Below are 22,804 nucleotides of genomic sequence, written 5' to 3' on the forward strand. Positions count from 1 at the left end.
GAAAGAGAAGGAAAATATGAGTTTTCAAGCAGATATTGGACATTATAGACTGTTTCAGTATTAATTCAAAATTGGCAGGGCTCAGATACACTTCAAGTGTACTTCAAGAAATCCTCCTTCCCTTCCCTTCCCTTCCCTTCCCTTCCCTTCCCTTCCCTTCCCTTCCCTTCCCTTCCCTTCCCTTCCCTTCCCTTCCCTTCCCTTCCCTTCCCTTCCCTTCCCTTCCCTTCCCTTCCCTTCCCTTCCCTTCCCTTCCCTTCCCTTCCCTTCCCTTCCCTACAGCAAAGCAAATGAAAAAATTCTGGTTTCTAGAGTTTGGGGATTTGGGGGTGTTTTTATCTTGGATTATTATTAGTAGTAGTAGTAGTAATTATTATAGTGCAAAATTATAACACGGTTCTCACATGTATCAATAAACATGTAAACTTGACAGAACTTTTGCTGTGGTGACAGAAGTTTGTCCCAGTTTATGATACACAGCAATTCACTTCAGTACTTTTGCTCCACTTTTCTGCTGTTGTAATAGCAGGGAATGTTGAGGAAGATTTTTTTCAGTCACTAACAGGTGGTTTTTTTCCTATATCACAAAATTTCTTTGAAAAATTAGTCCTTAGGACATTTTCCAGAACATTATAAAAGCTAAATCCCAGATCTATTGTTTTAGGGATAAATATTTTCAATGTATTTGCAACAGTGTCAAAGTAAAATATCATGGCATTTGTTAACAAATAGTGTTTAACTGGGCAATTTTTTCTATAGCTTTAAATGTGTTTTTCAAAAAATAACTAAAGCAAAACTAGGTAGCAAACCTATAAATATTCTTTAGACAGGCGTTCCTCACATTGTTGCTTTTCATCATATAAATAAATGAAATTACTAATATACTTTGTTTTTTTAGAACACAGATGTGAGGCCTTCCTCCTGTGGTTCTCTTTCAGACAGGCTCTGTATTTGTCTAGCAGTGCTCCAACACACACACACACACACACACGTGTGTGACACTGGAGTTTGGAGAGCTGCAGTGAATGGCACCATTGCAGAGGCTTGTTGGCAAACAAGAGTCTGGAGATATTTATAGTTAGTAGCATTCCAGCCTTCAAATAAATAGTTGACTAGTCTTTTCAACTCCTGGCTAAATAGCAAATGTTAAGATCATTTCCAAGGGGGCACAGGTATTCATAGCAGACACACATCTTGGTCCTATTTCAGTTCTCTGCAGAGTCCAAAGAGCTGTTTCTAATTCTTGTCTGAATTTATAGCCTTTCTGCTTGGACTTCAGATTGGCTCAGGACTCAAAGCAAACTGAACACAGAATCGTTAAGGCATCTTATATTCACTAAAAGTTTTTCTTTCTTATTTTTTTCATTGCTATCACAGTCCCTGAGAATTTCAACTTCTGGATTTTCTGAGCTCTTTTTAAAAGAGTTTCTCTAGCCTGCTCCCCAAAAGCTTATGGATACACAGTATATTTAGACTATTCATAGTTTTTATTCTGCATATATTCTTTTTTCTCTTTTTTTTTTTTCTCTCATTGATCAATGCTGTATTTTATAAAATACAGGCAGCAATTTTTTTTGTTTTTCAACCAAAATGAAGGATGTTTGAGAACATGGTGTTCACTGACAGGTAAGAAGTTCAACTGTGTGCAGAGCATGTTTATCAAAATTTACAAGATTACCCAAGATTTCTGGAGTGCATAGCAGTTTTCTAAGCTGCCTTTACAAAACCAAACCAGGGAAAAAAGGAGAAGTGACATTTCTCATTATAGCTACTTTTGGTAGGATGGATATTGGAGGGAGATTTGCTTATATCTATTTTTTGATACCACTTTTAGGTATCTTTCTTTTAGGCACTTAGGGTAAGTGCCTAAAAGAAGACAAGAAAATAAAAGCTTGCTTTCTGCAGCCTTTATGATTTCTGTTTGCAAATAGGTTTAGCTCTTGCAGCTCTCCTGTTCACCTCTTGACAGGTAGTGTTCATGAAGTACCTTACTGCCTTCTATGGCAAAACTGCTGACACAGCAGGTATTGTGCTGTGCCTTCTGGCTACCTAAACCTCACCCACAGCTGTCCCCTCTCTGCTCAGCTCACTTCTTGTGGTGGATGGAATGGAAATTGTGGGAAGTGAAAAATAAAATAAACAAATAAACAAAAAAAGACAAGATAGAAAAAAAATATTGTGGCTCAGAAAAAAATAAAGACAGGGAAAAGATAGTTCATGGGTTTGCTGTTTTTGAATTTATTGCCTTCTGGGGATCATAAGGGTAATCACAGGTAAGAAAAAATGGAGAGGACATGGTCACTGTACCAGAAAGTTCACTGACAAAAAGGAAAGATAAGATTCAATTATGTGTCTTTGAGTATATTTTCTGCTTTATTATAATTGTAGCATTTGGGTCTGCACTTTTTTCATTCTTTGCTGACTGACTTTTTAATCACATTCATAATGAATTTAGAGGAAATAACCAGCACCCAAGGCATTTGGACAATTAGCAATGAATAACAGTATATCCCACTTTGTGCAAGCTTCCCATATGACTTCAGATTCTTCCTAGCAATTTTTCCTGCCCAGTTCTGCTGCACCCATGCTTAATTGTTGCTGTCCAGCTAGTCCTTCAGACTGCAGAACCCAATATGTTGCAGTGTCCTTTTTCACTCAGAAAACCTCATTACAGTGAATAGCAATTTCATACAGCCAATTCAAAACGTTTCTAAGCAAACTACCTAAAAATCCTCATGTAAACATTGTATAAGTTATTCATGAATAGATCCCTGAAGTCCATATCCTCCCGTTGCATGTAAAAAAAAAAAAAGGCACAATGTATGTGTCTGGAAGGTGGGGGCAGCACAGATGGGGAGGTTCATCTCAGAAGATCTGGAGATTTTAAGCTCTTTCCAAGCTGTGGCACAGGCCCTTTGGCAGAAAGGTCAGCAGCGTACTGTGATGGCTGGGGGTGTTGCCAGCAGCTCTCACAGAAGAGGTCTCAGAAACAACAGGATTCCTGTCTGCAGATCTTTGCCCATATATATCTGAAGTATCAACTAAGCAAAATTTATCACAGCTGGTTTACAGAGTGTTTCCAGATTCTCCTCATAGTCGTAGAGTTTCTGATATATTTCAAAAAGTGCAACTCCTTGGGAGAAGTATAATACCCTGGATCAGGTCTCTCAGCAGCTTCTGAGCATGTATATTTTGACCCACTTGTATTCAGAAACGCAGGTCCCTGCCTACCCTCTGCACAGACTTCAGGTCTGCCTTTATCTGCTCTTTCTTCAGTGTCAATTCAGTTGTGAGCAGGCCTGCAGAAAACTGGAAAGTTCCTGAACACAAAGGAAAAGAGGCCAATTACAAGTGACCTGGGGGGAGCAAAGTACGTGCCTGTCTGAAGGGTTGTGGTGGAATGACTGGCATGAGTCAAGGGTAATTTTGAAGTAAAACTCTGTCAAAATGGAAAATTGTGCACCGTGGATATTAACCAAACAAGCCACCTCACTCATTAGAGTGTGTACATATTTATTTTTATTTTATTCAGTTGTAGGAGAGATGAAGCTGAGATTGTAAAGTGTTCCAGGTGTAGATCTGCTTCAGAAATCTTTCAGATAGGACCCACAACTCAGAGGTACCTGTGAAAGAAAGCCTTCAAATTTTAATTCATTATATATAGTCAATACACTGAAAATTGAAAGAAATAAAGGCAAAAAAGAAGAAACAATAGCTAAAAAAAAAAAAAAAAGGCACCACTTACCAAGGCATATTTCAAAGCATTATTAAATGAAAATCAAAGTGTATATAAGCCATATGCGGCCAGTTGTGATTACTGATTTTTTAGTCCCATTTAGAACATTAAAACTTCTAATATTTTCAAAAATTCATATATATGTGTGCTCATACTCCTATTTAGGACCATATATTGTATGTTATTTTCACACCATTTTATAGATCTTTCTGATTTGAAAAAGAAGCAAAAGGCTATTCAGCCTTTGAAAGCTGGTAGATTATTGGATCAGTAACCATATTACAGTGACACATAATAATTGTGATGTTACTTCCTCACAAGACTTTCCCGTATTTGCAAAGCCATCTCAGGAGGCCAGGCATTTGGTGCCAGGTTTCCTAACCATGGTTTTTCCCACCACCCTAGTGAGCGAGGAATTTTGTAAGTTTTGGTCCCTTTACTCAACATTCTCTTTTTCATGTCAGATATCTCAGAGGGCAGGCTCTGCACTCCTAATTCCAAAGTAGCCATGACAACTTTGAAGGTCTCAGTGAATATGTGTTTATGTTATAAAAGGTAGTTTTCCCTAGCTCCTGAGGGTCCTATTGGTTCTGCTGTATTCTGGTTTTTAGTTGGGAAGATACTGCTGGGATTCCTTTCCTTACCCCCTGGCATGACTGTATGGATAAATGAATAAGATGTGATTCAAGATCCAAGTCTGATTTCAAAGTATTTCTGTTTTCACACTGGATGGCAGCAAGTCAAAATGAGCAAGCAAAAATCTGCCTCTGGGTATTGCTGTGGATTTAGCCAGACCTCAGCCTGGCCTTTGTAGCATTTCTTCCAGTGCAGTATTCCCAACACAGGTCAAGCAACAGTTTGCCTTTCCCCAAACTGTGCTCTGCTGGCAGCCAGTCATTACCAAATAGACTGTAAGGAAACTGCAAATCCAGATTTCCATGGAACCAGCAGGGAAAGAAAGAGAGAAAGAAGGAAAGAAAGAGAAGGAAAGAAAGAAGGAAGGAAGGAAGTGGCAGAAGGAAGTGTCGGAAGGAAGGAAGGAAGTGTCGGAAGGAAGGAAGGAAGTGTTGGAAGGAAGTGTCGGAAGGAAGTGTCGGAAGGAAGTGTCGGAAGGAAGTGTCGGAAGGAAGGAAGGAAGGAAGGAAGGAAGGAAGGAAGGAAGGAAGGAAGGAAGGAAGGAAGGAAGGAAGGAAGGAAGGAAGGAAGGAAGGAAGGAAGGAAGGAAGGAAGGAAGGAAGGAAGGAAGGAAGGAAGGAAGGAAGGAAGGAAGGAAGGAAGGAAGGAAGGAAGGAAGGAAGGAAGGAAGGAAGGAAGGAAGGAAGGAAGGAAGGAAGGAAGGAAGGAAGGAAGTGTCGGAAGGAAGGAAGTGTCGGAAGGAAGTGTCGGAAGGAAGTGTCGGAAGGAAGTGTCGGAAGGAAGGAAGGAAGGAAGGAAGGAAGGAAGGAAGGAAGGAAGGAAGGAAGGAAGGAAGGAAGGAAGGAAGGAAGGAAGGAAGGAAGGAAGGAAGAGAAAAAGAAAGAGAGAAAGAGAGAAAGAAAGAGAGAAAGAGAGAAAGAAAGAGAGAAAGAGAGAAAGAAAGAAAGAAAGAAAGAAAGAAAGAAAGAAAGAAAGAAAGAAAGAAAGAAAGAAAGAAAGAAAGAAAGAAAGAAAGAAAGAAAGAAAGAAAGAAAGAAAGAAAGAAAGAAAGAAAGAAAGAAAGAAAGAAAGAAAGAAAGAAAGAAAGAAAGAAAGAAAGAAAAGAAATTTCAAGCAGATCCATACCCAAGCAATAGGACCCCGAGCAACATCTTGCTGGAGAAAATGGGGAAATGATCAAATGACACTTCCTAACTTCCTTGAGAAACACTTAATGTAATGATGGATGTGTTTTCTCACAATTTTTGTCAGCTCATGCAGTAACTTCACAGGTTGCCCCCAGTATTAGAAAAAATCTGTCCTGTTCTGGCATCATCATGCAGTCTCCAAAGCTGTTTACTGCTCCTGTTAGTCTGGATTTCTGGTATCCACCTGAAAGCCAGTGCAAACAGTTTTCTAGGCTTTTAAGCTTCCCCTATGGAATCCAGCAGCAATGAACAGCTGCTCTCAGCTGAAGTAAAGTGACCATCAACTCTAGGCAGAACAACTACCCTCATTGAAAAGATGATACAGTCTCTGTCACCTTAGAAAACTTACAACATACAAATCTGTAGCATTCTGAGGTTAAGCCAGCTTTTCTCACTGTACAGTTTCTGACTGCATTGGTATTTTGCTCATTCATTCCCTTCCATTGAATAGTACTATGATATGAAGCAGCATCATTAAAATTGTTTTGATCACAAGACGGTGAAAAATATTTGACAATAATGATGATCAGAGAGGGTAAAACAGAAAGAGTACTCAGGGAAGAACATTAGCAAAAGTGCAAACTAGACAAACTGTGCAGCTCCAGATTCTCGGCAAGGTTTCATTGATAGAATATCATTGTAAATACCTGTTCTTCCCCTTTGAGCATACAGGTGTGTAACAGATGCAGAAGACCAGACTTTGTTTTAAAGTCAAGTTTGTACGCATGCAAAGTATTCCTTTCCAAGGTACAAGGCAGACAAAGATGCCCAGAAGACTGAAACTGTGAGATTATTTTATTACATCTCTCTCTATCTCTTTTCCACTATTCCACTCAGAATAAATATTTATGATTAGTCACTGAAAACTTATTTCAAGGACTGAAAAGCACATATTTATTTCTAGGTGTTTAATATTATTTGATTTTTGCTTTTTTTCAGCATAAAGGTAGTTTTCTTCTCCTTTGGAAAAATGTGATAGTCATCCCTGATTGGTAGGAAGATGACATATGCAGTGAACTGCTCTTCCACAGTACAAAAATCATATTACTTTCTTACACTGGCCAGACAGTGTTTTTCATGTGGACACCTTTTATACTGACCTATTATGCATCTATACAGGACTTTTATGGCTGCATTAGGAAAACCTGCATTTAAATGTACAGTCTTCAGTGTGAAATGTTTTTTTTTTTAGTCTTTATTCACACTAGCCTTTTTACGTAATTTGATATAATTTGAAATGACTAACAATGGCTGATAATTGTAGGGGTAAAATGTACCCTTAAAGAAAAGAACTTTGATAGGTGAAGGGTAGAATCCTATATCCAGCTGTGTTGGCCAAATTGATATTAGTTTAATAACGTGTAAACTGTGCTAGAAAAATGTAATTGTCCTGCATTACAAGGGTACTCCTTTAACTGCACAGTTTATTCAAACGTATAATCTAAATAATTGAGTACCTATGCATACAATAGAACATTGCTTCATATGCAAACACAATTAAATAGACAGTTATATCCAAACAGATGGATAAAAAAAGATGCCTGAATATAATTGGTTTGCTTTTGATTATTTCACAGATACAAATTTACTTAAAAAGTAAGTCTAGACAAGGTAGGGTTTGTTGTCAGACAAAATTCAGTGTGGGAAAGTGAAGCTGAGGGATTTGTGAGGCACTTAGGGAGACTGTGTTTTAATCTACTTCTCACCTTGCTGTTTAATAAGGGTAATATGAGAAAAGAAGCAGAGAAGCAGACTTATGTCTGACCCACTCTTTATTTATTGCTTTGAAGGGGATACAAAAAAGTTATCAGTCTTTATCATAAAGTTATGCTATATAAGTGTGCATGTGGATACAAAAATCTATAAGACTACATTGTAAATATTTAATAAAAGAGATTAAGATTGGAAAATAGTAATAGGACAATTATAGTTTCAAAAGCTCTTGGTATCTTGAAAAGCTCTTGAAAGTCTCAGAGTCTGCAATTGGTATTAGGTGCAATTGTAGCATTTCTCTGGAAACTTCACACTTGCAGAAAAGCCCTGTTGAAGTCAGCAGTTCTGTGTGTGTATCAGGATCTGCAGGTAGATATGGACCTCTTGACATCCATCTCTGAAGACTGTGACTGTACAATTTCATAATTTCATGGACAACACTAAATTCTGGTCAGGTCTACTTTACTGTTTCTTAACAAAGCTTAGGAGAAGACTCAGACCAGTCAAATAAGAGCTACATGAAGAGACTGTAGTGAAATTTCTGCCCTACTATATTTTGCTGTTTCAGAGTTATGCTGTGTATGATTATACCTGTGGAATTACATACATATGTGTATCCATATATATAATATATAGATTTGTATATTATGAAAAGACATCATGCATAAACTCAACACAGTTCCCTAATAGACAAGGGAAAATAAAGAGCTTTTGCATAAGACTAATCTGAGACACTTTACTGGTGTCAGAAGAGGTTGACTATTAATCCCCAAATGATTGGCCACTGTATCTAGAAGTCATCTTAAGGTAGAATTTTGACTGCCTTCACTGGTGCCTAATTTACCCATTACTAATGTAATGTTTTAGTTCAAGTGAGAATGAGCAATTCGGACTACTTCGCATGTAGGGCTATTATACTCTTGTTCTCTAAAGTGAAAGAAGGGAAGTAATGCCAATGCCTAATTTAGGCACCTATGCTATGTGATTTGAATACAGCCTTTAATCACTTACCAATAAGTGCATATGTAATTTGCATATATTGCCATTGTGGTCAAATGTTCCGATGATATTCTGTTAATAATTCCTTTCATATCTCATATTGGTTATGATAAAATTAAGTCAAAAATAGCCTGTCTCAGCAAATCTTTTACAATTTGTCATTCCTTCCCCTCGCCCCCCCCAACTTTATCTCCTTTCTTTTTAATTCAGAAAAGCTCTAGGTTTGGTGTTGTTTTTTTAAAAAAAAAACTCTTCCAGCAAATGGAAATAAAGCATTTCCACAGAATGCTGCCAACTTCGTAATAAGATTTAGTAGCTTTCCAGAGAGCTACTTGCAGTTCTAATAATAATTTTCTTTAAGTGTTCCGCTTTAGAAAATGTCTTCTTTGTTACTGAAGTTTCCATATGTACATATGGACTTTTTTTGAAAATATTCCTGGGATTTTATTACCATTAATCATTTCTGAGGGTGTATATAATTTATCTCACAAACCATCAGAATTCCCACAGGGTAAATTACTCTAGAGGTCTCTGTGCCCTCATACTGTATCAAATTGACCTGCTTCTTGTTTGCCATTTTTGTGTACTACATTGCTTATTTAACAAGAAACAGAATGATTGTGATTCTGAGAAGGTCCTTTGATAGTAGTTTTGACACTCTGCCTGAATAATGACCCTCATTATGGAGCCCATGACAGGCTCTGAAAGTACTGATTTATGAATACATCACAGGTTCAGCATTAGAGCTCCCCCTACTCACTCCCAATATAGGACTAGATATAGATACAGTCTTCAAAAAGGGTGAAGATGAGATAATTGCATGATTATGACCATTCAAGTAATCACTTTTTCTGATTTAACAAAGCTCTGTCAGTTAATTTCGATTGTCTCACAAGTTAGTAGCCTTTAACAAAATGTTTGTTACAAAAATCTATTTCTTGTAGAGTTGCCAGCCATATCTTAAAGGACAGTAAGGCAAAAGTTACATGTAGTCCTTTTTTACTAAGAAATGCTTTTCTATAGCAAACACTCATTAACTGTTGATATGATAATAGACTGTTAGAAGTAAGCTTAGCTAAGAGCTAGAAGTCTGTGTCCTAGCTAAAACAAATTATAAGACACTTTGTAAACACATTTTTGTGAGGATTCTTGTTGATTTATTGTTTCTTCCACAGCACTTATTTAAATAAATGTAGCTAATTTAGATCGTTTGCTGCACTGTGTAATTTTGTTCTTTGTGTGATGGGGTTATATGTAAAAGCCTGAAGGAATCACATCCCCATTAATCTTTTTACAAGTGCAATAAATAAATAAAGAGACATGGTTTAATTTTGCTAGTTAGGAGATTTTAAAAGGCAGTGGTAGCACTCTGATTTCTTCCTGTTCTTGCTGCTCTCCATGTCCTTCTCTTGAAGACATAGTAAATATTCTTACTTAGTGAGGCAATAGTTCATGGTAGGAAAGTAGGGACATGGACTACTAAATACATCCATGAAGATGCGTATTTGAAGACAATCTTAGAAGTGTTTTTTTCTCCCCTAAATGCTCATTATGGAATGTGTTTGCTCCCATGTACCCTGGAACATGGTTGAGTTTCCTGCTCAGAGACTTGAAAGCTGATGTCATGTGAGAGTTCCCATGCTTGCACAGGACATAAGTGTGCCAGTGGAAAGAGGCCCTGCAAGGCTGAGTGAGTCTTTGCCACCTCAGGTGTAGAGTTGGGTATCAGCAATCCAGGCAGAATCAGAGAGAGGTCCAGTCTGGGAAGAAGTGGTGGAAGCAGTGCAGCATGGATGAGGCATGTGGCATGGGGTAGGTTGGTTGGCAAAGGGAGGAGACCACTCCTCTGTAACCTCAAACCCTGCCTGAGGGAGCACCTGTTCATTTGCATATAGGGATGTTAAACCAGAGCTGGAGGAGAGGAAGTGACTAATGTGAGTGTGCTGCATTGAAAATGCAGGCCAGACTAAGACAGCCACACTAACATTCTGAATTAACCCTTAAAATATAAAGATTTTTGATAGTGGTTAATGATGTTTGGATGCATACAAACACACATGCAGGTACAGGGGCTGACAGGCTTCTATGCCTGAAACAAAAATAGATGAGGCTGCCTTCAGCTTTGTGTTTTCTAAAAGTGCCAAAAATTGGTTGGATCTGACAATCAATCCACTGGAATAAACAACAATGTGGAAGCAGAACATTATGTCATAAAACTGGGTCATCTGTGTTAACACCAGCCATCTGTATGTAGAATACCTGATAAATCCTCAGTAATCTCCTACTGTGTTTTATTCTTTGTTCACTCTGTCATTTCTATTCATGAGAAATTCTGGGAAAGGATATTTTTTTGGAAGGCATTTTTATAGTTAATTGCTTGCTAAATAAAATTCAATTATGATGCTCACCTATGTCATTTATGATGTTTCATCATTATTTGGAAAACTGTTGTCAAGAAGATCTAAGAGGTTTTTTGTTGACTATCCATTTCAAGGCCATCAAATTCACAATTAATTTTTGTAAACTTAGTTTGTTTTAATACAGTGGCTTAATATACTGCTACCTGGTTAGCCTTGTTCAAAAATTCTAGTGATTAAATACATCAAAATTTGTGTGTGCTTCAAAAGTAGTTCTGGTAAAATATTTTTTTAGAAAACTTTTACTATCCTTTTCAAAGGTGGTAAAGATAATTCTTGACTTCATTTCTCCCCTACTTGGTAAAGCTCATACCAGAGTATTGTAGTTCTGTAAAAGTATTTCAGAGCATAACAAAACCTTCTAGACTTTAATAACTATACATGACTGATCTGTCCTCTCTGGCAAGGTTAACTGTTTCTTCCAAGGAGTTAAGTGGCATATAAACTATTGTTCACACCATTTGTGCTAACAGCCTAGCATGACCTCAAATACTGTAGTGGTCATACAAGGTATCCTGTACAATACATTTATCAACAAAGGTAAAAGGACCACAGGGGCAGTGCTGATTTTAAGTGTATTAGGGATCTATAAGGATAAATGCCTAACCTCACTTCACAGCAAAAAGTAATTACTGAACTATTGTTTCTATAGTGTTAATATTTTTTCATGGTTCTTAAGAAATATAAGCTATTTAGTTCTTAGGTTGACATCTGTACTGCATTATATTTTACACAATGCATTGAGACTAAAGGGTAGAGCAATCATATAACTGAGATCATTGTACTTTTACAAGAAATCATCAACAGAAATAAAGCATGGAAAAGGGAACAGATTGAATTCAGTAGTTATTTTTTAATAGATTTAAATGATCTAATTAACAATAGTCTCAACAGCAGAATTTTAGGTTTTTATTTTAAAATTGCATGCCCCATTTACAATGTGTATAATCTTGCATATTTATTCATGCTTAATTTTTTTCCATCCATTTGCTTTTGGGTGCAGTAAACTGCCAGTCCTTGGACTCCCACCCACTTCATAAGTGAATGCCCTACCTTAAAATAAGGTAAAATCCACTCAAGTAAAGAATCACCACCCTTGAACTTTTAAAGATAATTTAATTCAGGATAGAAAGAAACAAATTTATCAAAATTCTTCATTTGGAAATAACATTCTGGAAAACCACTCTGGAAGCTTGCCTAGGGAAAGCCCTCATATAGGCATTTATGATTTGCAGGATATTTGAAAGCAGCAATTATTCTTATAGTCTTTAATAATCAATATTATCAGACAATCACTGTCACCTGGCAGAGATTTTTACACAGGTCACAGCTCCACATTCCTTAATTCAGGAAAATGTCCTCAAAGGAGATTAAAAATTATAATAAAAATTTTAGAAGGATGCTAGCTAATAGGAGCTGGATTCAAATTATTCTCTTTTAAGTTTGTGGGAAATCAAAGCAAATATTAATACATGAATGTGTTGGACTGGCTCCTAAGGATGGCTACAAAGATGCTACAAAGGGCTGGAGTACCTCTCCTATGAAAACACGATGAGAGATTTGGGGTTGTACAGCCTGGAGAAGAGAAGGCTCCATGGAGACCTTAGGGCAGCATTCCAGCACCTAAAGGGCTCCCAAGAGAGCTGTGAGGGACTTTTTACAAGGACATGTCATTACAGGACAAGGGGGAATGCTTTAAAGGGTAGATTAGATATTGGGAAGAAGTTCCTCACTGTGAGGAACAGCCACAGCCTCCCTGGGCAACCTGCGCCAGTATCTCACCACTGGCGCAGGTTGCCCAGGGAGGCTGTGGCTGTCCCATTCCTGGAAGTGGTCAAGGCCAGGTTGGATGGGACTCTGAGCAATCTGGTCCAGGGGAAGGTATCCCTGTCTTTGGTAGGAAAATAGCTGGGGGGTTGGAAATAGCTGATCTTTAAGACCCCTTCTGTCGCACACATCTTTTCATTAAAAATCTTTCTTTAGGATTTTTCCTTCTGAGAAGCTAAGAGGCCTCAGAGACAGAATGTAAACAATGGTTATCTGCTGCTTTGGAATGCAACAGCTCCACCTGTGATTGGCCCATCTTAAATGTTTATAATTAATGGCCAATCAAAGACCGAGCTATCTCAGACAGAGTCCAAGAGAGCTGCCTTTGTTATCATTCTTCTCTTTTCTATTCTTAGCTTAGCTAGTTTCTGAGAAAACCTGTCCTTTTTCTTTTTAGTATAGTCATAATGTAATATATATATATCATAAAATAATGAATCAAGCCTTCTGACCATGGAGTCAACATTCTCGTCTCTTACTTCACCTGTGACCACGGTCACACCCTTCCAACCCAAACCATTGTACGAATAATATTAGTTCTATTAATAATGGCTAAGAAAAATAGTCAAGGGTTTTGGCAATCCACTTTCCAGGAGGGGTTAATATTGCATGTATTAACAGGTTCAAGAAGCTCCAAACAAATAGTGTTAGGAAGAATGAACATGAATCCCCAAAGGGAATTGCCTGTCTCAACAGTAGTTGGTTTGTGCATTGAAAGTCATACATAGAATTTTCTGGTTTTTGCAATGTTTTATCCGTTGCAATGCTACTGTGGTGTTTTTTGTAATTCACCTAATTAATCTGATCCTGTGCATCTCTAAAAATACCTCAGGATTTCTATGGATCATTTTTTCAAAACCAAAATTTTATTTATTGCTTTTAATTATATAACTTGTTAATTTCACAAAGTTCCTCTCTTACTACTATCATAACACATATAAATAGACATTTTGATATGTTCTTGCTTACATACAGACATATATATATATATATATATATATATATATATCTACAGACACACACCTTTTATTCCAGGTACCCATTTCCCTTTTTATCTGTGCAAGACAGATCTTTTCTCTCTCTCTGCACACTTGGCTTCATGTGCCAACTGTCCCCTTCTGGGAATGGATACAGTGGGACAATATCTACTCTCCTTCAAGAAAAAAGAAAAAAAATACTGCTACATATTTTGTGTTGTTTTTTGTCATGCCAATAAGAACATTTTGCTTTTTGCCACGTGTATATGATAGCATTTACATCTGCCCTCAGGATGAGGTGTCCTTTTACTCCACTTACAACAGTATCAAACATTTCAAATTATTGCCAGTTTCTCCTACTTACGTAGGAACCTTTTATATGTTTCCTATCTAACTGACATAATGACAATATGATGGCCAGATTTTTGCCAGACCTCTGATTTTTGAATCCACCACCATGGAGGCATAACATAGTTCATTAAGACTTTATGTCACTATCACCATGTGCCATTATGAGAAGGACACAAATTTAAACTGTCAGAATGAGAGAGACGCACACTGGGTTTCTGCTATTTTCTCATAGTCAACATGGCATTTCTTTCTTTTTTTTTTCCCCAATTACTTCTTCTCTTTGGGAAAAGGGAAAAATTTGAAATATGTTCTGCATTGCATAGTGAAAACAATATTGTTCGGTATTAGAATATATTTAGTTTGAGGCAGATGCTACTTACAAAAAGAACTCTTTTATAACATGAATTTACTCAACTATGTGCAATGATTTCTTGACCAGCAGCCCACAAAACTCAAACAGCAACATGCAAGGCAAAAGTAAAATCATGATGTACAATGAAGGCTGATATTATCCAATATCCCTCTTCATCTGAAAGAAAACAGACTCTAAAAATACTCATATGGGGCTGATCAAAGGCCATCTACATTATTAATTATCAAAAGACACTGATATGACAATGAATATATTAAAAAACTAAAGAGAAAATCTTTATGAAATAAAATGTAGTCCTTCTCTTGGGATTACATTATTCAGCTTTTTTTAAGGCATAGCATATTATAATAGCATAGCTATTCTCTCTTCTTCTTTGAATTCAATAGCAGTTGAAATTGGACATTCAATGGTATTGTATGATCACCATCACTTCAATTGCTCATATAAGGTTCTGTCTTTCTTCTGCCTGTCCTAACATTTGAGCTTCACCTTGCTGCAGTGCAGAAGGTTTGTTTGGGACATGTATGCTAAACTCTAGAATATATTTGCTCAGCATTACTGTTAGTTCCTTAGAATATCTCCTATTCAGCCTCTGCATTGACCTTTTCATTGCCTTTTGTGCTAATTTTGCTGTTGGCTGCTGTAGAGTCAGACAGCCTGTTTTTCCTGCATAGATGCCATTGATGGCATCTTACAGAGAGGTACAATTAAAAAGCCTCTAAACTTTCAGATACTTAACTTTCTAAATTTTCCCAATGTGCCTCTGGAGCCCTAATAATTATCTGCTGAAGAAAACTGACAGCACTCATTAGATAGGTAGGGAAGTTATTTTAAGAATTTTTCTTTTCATCCACCAAAACACAAATAATAGTTCCAAAATATTCTTTAGAAATGGATTACACAATACTGTTCTCATCATTTATTCTCTACATAACTTTTCTTCATGTACACATTATTGTTATTGACAGCAATTCTAAAGCTCTTTAAAAAAAGAAATTAAACAGTGAATCAATAAAAAATTAGCTATTTACTGTAGATTATTACTTTATCATTCTCATAATTACAATAATGGTAGCTGATGGAAATTCTATTTATGTGAATCATTTTATACTTGTTATTTATTATTATTAATGTTACCATTATTATCTTCTTACCCTTCAGTTCACAAGATGTATCTTCTCAGTGAATTTTAATTTCAATATCTTGCTATTATACTGTACATAATCCTATCAAAGACTGTCCTTCATGCAACATTTTCAGTGATATATTATCACAGAGACCATTAATGAATGAGCTTCATATCTTACTAATACTGTTTTAGATACTATTTTTATTAATTTTCTAAGCTGTAATTCTTCATACAGTACCTATGTCTGTCTTCCATTAAAGTGTTTTTGATTTTAACATGAGGATTTCAAAGGGAGGCATTAACTTTGTCTTTAAAATTACATTTCTTTTCATAGATTTTAAATGATGATATTATAACATATGTGCTTTTTTCTTTCAGATGTTTTTACAAATTTATTTTCATATTTTCCCTAGTTTTATTTTTTATCAGATTCCTGTTAATAATAAAATATTTTTTCTACAAATTATGTTTCTTATAGCATGCCATATGGATGGAAAAAATATAACTGAAGAAATTGCAGTTTTTCTTCTGAGTTGTGAATTATTGTAATGAAAGGAAGATAAATATTTATCAGTTTCTAAGCATATGTTACAAGTGATAAAAATAACGCAACATATTGTAAGTTTCTATTAACTAATTTCTCAAATAAATGCCAAATTTATTTATAAGGAACTGCTATTATGATCAATTTGCTCATTTTCCTGTTTTTTTCTTTGTTCTATGGTTTGATGTTCAGATTACTGGAAGAAATGCCATTACACATCAGTATATGATATTCACCTCTTCAAATATTTTAAATATGATGAGTTCAGTTCACTGCACTGTCAAAGATGAAAAATAACTTTGGTTTAGAATATCAGTTTAAGGGCACAATATCCTTATTGGCATTTTGAGACCTGATTTCACTCATCTCATACTGTTGTTTAATCTTTTTTGCATATATTAAAGCATTGTGATGGTATAGGATTGGTGGCCAATATTTGAAGGACTTTAAAGCTGCAGGATGGATAGAAAATGTAAATAAGTCATACAGACTTTCTGAAGATTATTAAATATACATGTACTTTGCAGTTTAGATTAATAGCCAAGGAAGGAAGCACCATTACAGTAACATAAACCTATGATATATTTAGCAAACAGGGTGCCATTGTGCATAAACAAAACATAGCCCTGTGACTATTTTGTAAATACATACATCATTAAACATTGTACTGATAATATTATATTTGCCTAATTTTTAAGTGAATCACACTACAATAAAATTCAAAATCTTAGAAAAAGTAACTTGCTTGTGTGGCATACTGCAGACAGTCGTATAAAACGTCATTTACATAGCAATGTGTAAATGTGAAAAATCTAGAAATAGACATTAAAAATTGTGTACCACTTATTTTAGCAAAGCTTTTTCCTGTGAAAAGCATATGAATACACATGAACATTTCTTTGGCTGTTATAGCAAACTCATAGTTATGTGAGATTCATTTTTTTAACGTTTGACTTTTTCCAATGGCACTTCTACAGCCTTTCAGGTTTAAATGTTTCTATTGATTTTTATATCTGGATTTATTGTGCACATATAAGCATCAGACTAGAGCAGTTTGTCTCATATCTTAGGCAAAGCAATGTGATGTACAAATCCAGAGGATTTTACTTCAGCTAACATATAAAAGAGAAGGTGTACACTGATGGACCAGTCCATCAGGGTGCTTAAGCACATGCCTAAATGTAGGCATGAACTGCAATGTGCTTAAAGCACATCAAGTGCTTGAGTCCTGGATGAACCAAGGCTTTAATTCAGTTTATATTATTTTGGAATCCATTTTTTTTTGTACTTAGTTTTCAGTATTTACCATTTGGTTAGGCATTCCTAATGGATTTCTTCTCCTCACAGCATACATAGCTCTACCCTTTGTGCTTAAGTATGACTAATTTAGCTGAGGCTTGTAATGCTGATAAGATACAGGCATTGCATCTCTATTAAGATAGTGACTTGGCAAAGCATTAAAATGTGTGTTTTACTTCAGGAAACTGTAGAAAATCAACTCTATGGAAGTTAACAGGGTTAACATTCTTAAAGTTAAGCACACGCTTACATGTTTTGCTGGAGTGGGGCCAAGGGTACCAGTTCAGCAAAACATTTAAGTGCATGCTTACATCCCTTTGATGTTAATGGGATTTAAGCTTGAAGATTTACATATATGCTACAGGATTCGCTGAACAGAGATACAGGGATGATTTGAAGCCTCAGACTGAAACATTCAGTGTGGAGCCATCTCCAGTGATTTCCAGCAGATGTGGGGGAAATCCCTAGAGACATTTGAAAACTTCCCATTTCATTAATCTGGTTTTATGTGCAAATATGCACTATCAGTCTAGATCCAATACACTTTCCCTGTGTTTCCTGCCTGGAATTCAGGTTGCTATTCTTATTAATTGTTTTTCCTCGCTGGTCATTGGGCCTTCATCCTGTCCTAAAACTGTGGTCAGAATGAGTGGAATTGCTCTCCCTTTGGAGGTGCATTCTTCCCTTGATGGACTGCAAAGGGAGCCTAAATTAGATACAGGCATGTTAGACAGCTAAATTCAGCTGATGTAAATTGTACCCTCAGTAACTAACCTTATCTCTGGAATCCAATTTGAGTGTTATAACTTCTTTATTTTCTCCAGGATACCATTAAAATTACATTTGAGACTCCACAAGGAGCTTCATAAGAAACATTACAGAGATTATCATCTACTCTGAATATACAGTGCTCATACACTCTGAATATACAGTAGTTACAGTATCTGAAACATGTTTCTGTTGTGCTCCCAAAGGAAAAATTACCATGGACAATATTTACTAAATATGTCATTTTTCAGCAAAGACATGTTCCTTCTTTTTTTTTTTTTCCCTTAAATCTAGGAGTGTTGGTCTGAGAAAAACAGCAGCTTTCTTTTCAGTGTTTATGGAATAAAATTATATCTGTCAGGGATGAAAATACCATAATTATGTCTTCTTATAATTTATTCATTGCTTTATGGATCTAAAGCCTTCCAAGGAATGTCACAAATCCACAAAAATTTTTTGAACACAACATTTAGCAACTTGATTTCTGATGTAGTTGACAGATTCAGATAAACACGTTCAGTTAGCGTATACGTAGGTGGTATTTGTTCCTCCTTTCATGGGTGACACTGAGCTTTTCTGAGAGTGAGAAACAGATTTAAATTGCAGCACAAGTTTCATAGTCACTATAAATTGGGTGAACTTTTGCAACTTCAACAGTGGGTTCTACAGTATTCCTCAATGTGAATATTCAGAATGGCTGTGTATTTAGGAATTGAACTTGATGATTCTAATGGATCCTTCCAGCTTGAGATGTTCTATGATCAGTATTAGATTCAGTATTGGTTTTGGCAATACATTACTGCATCTAACTTCAAGGTGCTCCCAAGATCCTCCCAAAGATTCATATCTCCCTTAATCTGCATTAGTTCTACTTTTCCCTGACTCTTTTTTTAACCATTATTTATTGAATAAACATTGTTTAATAGGGGGAATTAATGAAGGTTGATGTTTGGACATTAAACCACTGCTGACATTCTTCCTGTCACCTCTTTAATTCATATTGCAGGAATTTTTCTTGTTCCGATTATATGCTTTGCAATTCTCATAGCAGACTTTCTTTACTATTAAACTCTGTCTTCTATGAGGAAAAAAGAGAAAGTAGCAAATTCCTTTCATTTATACCAAGCCAAAAAGGATAACTGGCATTTCATAGGTGTTTTAGCCAATAGTGAAAATGATTTTAGGAAATAGTGTGTGTTCAATATAATTTAAAATCTAGACATAGATTTGCTGAGCATGATAAGAATAACTTCTTTATTGAAGAAGTTGGACCCCTTAGGAAAGGGTACAGTGAAGGAGTAGCTGAGGGAACACTTCAGCTTGTATTCAAAACCTGGCCTCAGCATGTGCCAAGGGGAAGGATCCAGCTGTTATTAAAATCCAGATCACAGGATAACTTGGCCCCATGAAATGGTAATAATGATACAGAGCAGAGTGTGCTCACGCTCAAGGGCTCTGCAACTTCTGTTTTGTTGTTTGCTCCTGAACACCAAAGAACCAACCAAATATCCCTTTACATCTTGATTCTGCTCCTATTAAAGGCAACATAACCCCTGTTGCCCTAAGCAGGACTGGGTCTTTATAACCAGAACCTTTTATGTATCTGATAGAACGGTGTCCTCTGTGTCAGTTCTGTTCAATGTGCTTCGTAACTCCATCTCTTTGCCTTCACGTTTGGTGCTGCGTGAAATTCAATTGTGCCAGGTGTTTCAGCAGTGCTTTACTGATGTGGTTTTCCCCTTGAAATTAATGTCTTTATAATCACACACATTTAGAGATTAAAGAGGCATTTGATGAAGTACAATGGACTAAGTTCACTTCTGGCTTTAATGTCATATTCTTACCTTAAGTACAAATATTTTATGTTGTCTTTCCTTATGTCAGTGATTTTTAATGTCTCCATAAAATGACTTGTTCTATGAGTTGCACACTCATATTTGTTTTCAGTTAACTCTACTTGTATATCCCTCAGGAACAGAATTACAGTCATGGAAGCTGATGCAATGAATTTGGTGGTTTATAAGTAGGAAATACTTAGATTTTGGGGCATGTGCAGCCTTTCATGTACAAAGTTCTCATTTTAATATACCTCAGGCTACCGGCTTTACGATTTACAGTTAATTAGGATTCTGATTTGAGTTGAAAATTCCAATACCTATATGCTTTTGTACATGCATTTCAGATCATGCTGGCTGAAGCAAATAACTGTGACTGTAGTCAATAAATGAATATATACCACAGGGACAAACCCTTCCCCCACCCTCCTCTGACAACCTGGAAGAAAATCCTACTGTGTTCCCAGTTCACAGCAATATCATCCTGACATCGCTGTGTCATAGCTAGATTTCCTTGCCTATCAGTTAACAAAATCCCAATACCATATTCTTACTCTTTGAAAAGTCTCAAAATCCCTAATGTATCCCATATTTGCTCTCACTGCTTTTCACGTTCAAATTGAAGTCTTTAGATAACTGAGTTCTAATCTGCACCTGGTATATGCAGCTTTTATTAGCATCAGACCTCACTGCATAAATGTGTGAAAGGGTAAGTAAGAGAACTTCCAAAATATTAACACGGGAAAGAAACTAATAAGACATAAAATTCAGGAATTTAGAGTTTGAACTAATCAGTGAGTTTTTGTATATATTGATATTTAAAATAATGCTTGTATATATGAAAAATTGGTAGTTTAATGTCATTTTACTAGAGTTTTTAAAGTTCTGATCTTTTAAATAGCTTATTATTTCCTTTCTATTGAACTTCACTTGAACACCACAAAAAACTTTCAAAATGCCTCTTCTTTCTTAGTTTTGTCATTTTTATTTGTTGAAGAGTAAATATATTGTCAGTAAGTAACTTATGTAGCAAAAAAATCCCAATTACCTTCAAACATTAATCTCAGAACTTCTCAATTAGTACATAACCTTCATTTTGAAGCTAGTCCTTAGGATGTCTGTGACTTAGAATGAGCTGGGACCATATAGCTTGAACTTGGTACAGCAGGAGACAGCCCAGAGAGCTCCCTATGTTTCTCATGACTGCAGAAGGAATAGAAATGGCAGAAAAGGCAACATCTACTCCATTCCCCAGGGATGTGACGGTGAGAGTAGCTTCAGAGTTGAGCAAAGAATACAACAGAGTTTTATCTCTTTTTGTAGTACAACCATGCTGCCATTAATAACTGCATGCTTGCTTATTCCTAGAACCAGACTTAAAAACATTTATTATGAGAGTCAGAATTTATGATGGCACAGAATTTCTACTGGAAGAGGAATTTATTTTGCACAATATACAGTAAACATCTACTCCTTTTTTATCACTACAAAACATTCTTTCTTAAGTTCCTCAGTGATAGTAGCAGCATAATTCCACATAATAGGTGGTGTAACACCTGTACATCTACAAATGAGTTGTTGTCATAGAGGCAGGACAAAGCATATTTTGCAGAGCAAAAAATGGAAGATGAAAAGATGTAATGGGAGTGCTGAAATTTAAAAAACCCAGCAAGGATATTTAGAAGCTTGCATCATTTCAGCAGTGCAAATACGGATAAATGCAACTAATATGGAATCTTTATGCTGACATGCCTTACTACAGAATGAGATGTCCACTTTGGTACATAAGATAATAGAAAATCAGAGTAATTCTATCCAGTTTATAGCAATTTATGCCTGTTGAAAATTTTTTAGTATCAGGATGATGAAAGCGTGTAAGTTCTCCTGCTGAGATTAGGCTCCTACTGCTCTATACTCCATAAACCCTTAGGAAGCAACCATCTATGCCCTACAAAAATACCTGCTCAAACTGTAAACTCTTAAAATGGAATTACTCACTGAATAAACTTCTTGTGGGTAGTTTATTCTGCAGAATAGGAGTTTATATCTGCAGAATTACAGATTTAATATACAAGATAGAAAAGATACAGAAAGACTAGCAAGAGAACTCATGGGGATTGCCCAAGGTCTCCTGTCACATTAATAACAGAGTAGGCAATGAAATTTAATACAGAATCTTTTCTTACGTCCCCATTAGCAAATCATGTCTACAAAGGTCAATAAAAGAGATACACAGTAAAGCTATAAACAGCTGAATCAGAGCTAGATGTTCTCCTATCCTAGTGGTGTTTTTATATATTGGTAAATGAGTTACCTTTACAGAAGCCAAGAGACCTGTATCTGCTGCTTTCAAATCAGGATGGCTAGCAACGTGTTGAGACAAGTGTGAAAGACAGAAACAAAAGAAACAAATCATATAAGCAAGCTTAAGTTCCTTTTGAAAGTCAATTTAGTTTGAATAAAAGGTATTTTTAAAATAATCTGTTCTTTGATGGTAGAGAAAAACTACAGTAATTCCCAAAGTAACAATGGTTAAAGCCAAAGCTTGAGGTTAGAAAAGAAGGGGAGTGCAGCTACTGTTAAAGCACAATTTTTCAGTCCATGATTTTATCCCCATCTTTGCCACAAACCTATTGTGTGTTGGCAAGAATATAATTTACTTCACAATGGGTAAGTATTATTCTATACATTAAAAAAAAGAAGCATATAGAAGTTAAACACATTTCAAAAAGCTATTTCCAAGTGAGATTGCCTCCATTTTTGACTGTGCATCTTGAACTACCTGTTGTTCAATATTCAGAATTTAGTGTTCCAGCAGTGCCCTTTGAAGATTAACCCTTAACTTTAATGTGTTTATTTATTCAAAAACTAACTTGCAAAAGATGCTGCAAGTCTACAACCAAGGTCTACTTTGAAAGAATACACTTTGTGTATTCTTTCCATTCTCGAAACAGGTTTAAAAGAAAAGACTTGCTGGGAAAAAAGTGGAAACCAAACAAAAGCCTCTGGGTTT

The 22,804-nt window shown here is 36.1% G+C and overlaps 1 long non-coding RNA gene across 1 annotated transcript in view; it reads right to left on the minus strand.

Moving 5' to 3' along the window:
* Window positions 1-3,496: 3,496 nt before the first annotated feature.
* The window catches only part of LOC136557321 (uncharacterized), a 44,808-nt gene continuing 25,500 nt past the window's right edge, over window positions 3,497-22,804 (minus strand). The window contains exon 3 of the long non-coding RNA XR_010783755.1: window positions 3,497-3,623. This is a non-coding gene — a long non-coding RNA (uncharacterized lncRNA). The remainder of the gene's footprint in view (window positions 3,624-22,804) is intronic.

Source organism: Molothrus aeneus, chromosome 5 (genome assembly GCF_037042795.1).
Source record: "Molothrus aeneus isolate 106 chromosome 5, BPBGC_Maene_1.0, whole genome shotgun sequence".
NCBI classification, from domain to species: Eukaryota; Metazoa; Chordata; class Aves; order Passeriformes; family Icteridae; genus Molothrus; species Molothrus aeneus.